Source organism: Myotis davidii, unplaced genomic scaffold (assembly GCF_000327345.1).
Source record: "Myotis davidii unplaced genomic scaffold, ASM32734v1 scaffold18, whole genome shotgun sequence".
NCBI classification, from domain to species: Eukaryota; Metazoa; Chordata; class Mammalia; order Chiroptera; family Vespertilionidae; genus Myotis; species Myotis davidii.
Genome location: NW_006292696.1, coordinates 6,693,044 through 6,696,671, shown reverse-complemented (window position 1 = coordinate 6,696,671; position 3,628 = coordinate 6,693,044).

Here is a 3,628-nt window from a genome sequence, read left to right as displayed (position 1 = left end):
CTTCTTCTGGCACCCCTATAATTCTGATGTTGGTACACTTGAAGTTGTCCCAGAGGCTACTTACACTACCATATTTTTTTATTCTTTTTTCTCTTTGCTCTTCTGGTTGGGTGTTTTTTGCTTCCTCATATTTCAAGTCATTGTTTTGATTCTCAGAATCCTCCACTCTACTGTTGAATTCCTATATATTAATATTTCAGTCAGTGTATGCTTAATTTCTGACTGATCCTTTTCCATTTTTTGGAGGTTTCTAGAAGATTCTTGAGTAATCTTATAACCTTAAAACTGTATTTGTTTCTATGTATTGGTAGAGCTGCTATGTCTCCTTGAGTTGGTAGAGTGGCCTTATGTAGTAGTGTTCTATAGGGCCCAGTGGCTCAGCCTCCCCAGTCACCTGAACTGGGAGCTCTAGGTGAAACCCTTTGTGGGCTGTGAGCACAGTCTTATTCTAGTTGAGGGGAGCTGTGCACCACCCAGTTAATCTAGATAATGGTAGCTGAAGCATCCTCCCCACCTTAATTCACTTAATTCCTTAGATACTCATGTAAATCCTTGTTGATTAGATATTCTGCCTATTACTGGAAGTTGTCTGCTGATGAGCTAATCTGTGTGTCATTGAAACCTCCTCACCTAAGGGCTACCCCAGATCAAATAAAAGCTTGGTGAGGCCTTAGCACCAGTGGAAGTCCCTCTCCTTGAGTTGAACTTGCCTGCCTGGTCCCCCAATATTTCCAAATTATCTCGTGTCTCTTTTCTTTCATTTGTGTGTGGCTCCTGTTCCAGACCCCAAACCCTGAACCACGCAGAATGTAGAGGGAAACACACTCAACAGGTATAGTCTGACACTGACCACTGGGTACACTGGCTCTTGGGTCTTCAGGGAGGTGCAAAGTTAGCCACTGCCTGGGACCACACAGCAGGAGTGACAGAGAGATCTTCAGATTTCTCCTCTTTGTATCAGGTTTGGAAGTGCCCAGATGAGGCTCAGCTATGAAACAAAGCAGGCTGGTGCTGTTGCCGGGTCTTGGGCCTTTTATTGATAGGTTTGGAGCTCCCTGACCCAGATGCAGCTTGTTTGAGAGATTTAAGCCTGATCAAAGGCAGGTCATTAATTTGCAAAAGCCTCTGCACACAGCTTGGTTAGGGTTGTAAATTGGAAGAGGCGGGGTCTTAGGGAATCACCAGGGAGGAGCAAACAGAAATGGCTGCTAGTAAGCCGTGAGGTCTCAGTACAGGAACAATGATCCCTGTGAGTTCTTCTGTCTGGGAGAAAGTCGCCCCCAAGTTCCTGCCCTGATGCCAAATGATGCAATTCCTCTTCGTATGTGTCTGTCTCCCCCAGAGCCTCACCCTGGTGCTGGAACTCAGAGGAAGCAGGACCGTGTAAGTTCAGTTCCTGGTGTCGATCTTTTAAGAGGAACAGCTGGGTCTCCAGCAGCATCTGTGTCACTGAGCCCCCAATCTACACTGGTTTTTATAAGCCATAGTTCTTACTTCTTTTCCAAGCTCTGGGACCCTGGGCTGGGGATCTGGTATGGGTCTGGGACCTTTTGCTCCTCTGGCTACCTCCGCAGAGATGATCTGATTAAAATAGCGGCACATGTGGTGCCAGACCAGCCCGTTCTGCGCCTCGGCACCTCCCAGCAGTCTCAGTGGGCTTTCTTTACTTCTCTAGTTGTAGGCATTCCCTTCAGCCGGCTTTTTAGTGGTCTGGTTGATGGTTGTTGTGTATTGTAGTTGTAATTTTGATGTGGTTGTGGGAGGTGGTGAGTACAGGAGTTTACCTACACCACCATCTTCAAGATCTGCCTTGTTTGTTCTTATTATTCATTGGAAGCTAATGATGTTTGTAATAAGAATAGCCTCCTTTAAATGTGTGTTTAAATGTCAATATGTTTAGAATGTCAAACTAATCTGTGCACCGGCTATTTGCAAATAAAAACTGTTTTCATTGCCAATAGACTGGAAATAAATTCAGTCCCAACTTTTGCATAGAGTAGCTGGCTTATCAAATTTAAAGATGAGAGCAGTGTTTTTCTAAGTGTATTAGTTGGAACCAAAGCTTTTTAGGTATTCTGACAATATTTGGTCAAATAAGCTCAGGAAACACATGCCAGGCCATCTGGAACAGTGTCAGTTATCTCTGTAAAGGTTCTCAAAAAGTCTCATGCTGGAGAAACATGGCGAGCTCTGCATATCGCAACACTCCCCAAACTTGCTTACCTTGAGACCCCTTTTTTACTTTGAACATAGTGTTTACTAACATCTCACAAGTCCACTTTGGCAAATACTGATTACTATTAGATCTGGTGGCTTTGCTTTTTAGCTGTTAATTTCACACATGGTTTTGCGTATTGATCTTCTTAAATCTTTTACCGAGAGAAGCCGGTGGCCAGATATAATGGTTTTTGCACTAACAGTCTGATAGTATGAAAAAAATGGAGAGCTGAAACGAATAGTTGCAAATGATCATTGTTTACTAAATTGACTTTTTCATGAAAGTTGATATTGCACCCCGGATTTCAAGTGGGCAAATGTGCTAAGTTCCCATGCAAGCATACTTTTCACAGTGTAAACCAGCTGTTAGTACAATTACTCCTGAGCCAAAAATATAAGCTACTTTTGAACATTGAACTGATTTTGAAATGGAATCCTGGGGAATTTGAATGACAATATTTTAAAGAAGCATAATTTTAATGTGGGCAGGGTAATTCTCAAAATTTTGTTCCACATTTTGGAATAGACTGTGGGGGCACATCCTTTTTTAGCTTTCTGAATCATCTTTTCAGGATTTTAGAAAAATTCCAAAGGCTTTACAACAAAACTAAAATTAAATGTAGAAGGGGGTTACTTTCTATTCAATTGTACTTGATGAAAAAAATCCACATCTTCTAGACAGATTTAATCTTTATTTTTTCTGCGTTCTCCTTTCTAATTGCCTGGTCCAAACCTACATGTCTCCTTTCTGATGTTGAAACACATACAAATCTTGGTAAACTTCTCACTAAGTGAGGAAGCTTGTAGGAGACATGGGAAGATGAAGGGTGCTATTTATTTGCTACACCTTTGTGTCTCTGACCCTTATCTGAAACCACTTCAGGGAAGTGTTTTCTAAAAATAATGAATAGCGTCTTATATTCTTTTTCAAAGGAAGATCTTCAAAAAGCCAAGTGTTTGCCTGTGTTCCCTGAGACACTGTCTGGGAGGCTAATAACTGTTTCTAGAGAATGCCTTTTCTTCTAAGCTATACGTTCTTACATAAGTCATAGGCTGCCCCAGTTTGTCCAGTACTGAGGGGCAGGGTGTCCAGGGACATGGGACTGTTCAGTGCTGAAACAGGGTAACTCCGGGGTAAACTGAGATAAGCTAGTCACTTTATTCAAGGAATAAAATGAGTGTAAAGTCATCCAGAGGGCTGGCTTGCACAGATTGTGCTATCCAGATGTAGAGTTTTAAATTGCCATGCTTCATTCAAAAAGGCAGAGTTTAGCTGAATTTGTGTCAGGCCTATTACAAAGGCATGGGGCATGTTACAGGATGGGACTGTATGAGAACTGGAGATATGTTAACTTCATGTTTACTTGGGTGACTAAAAGAAAAAGATTAAAGTGGTACCTTTTAGTGATAT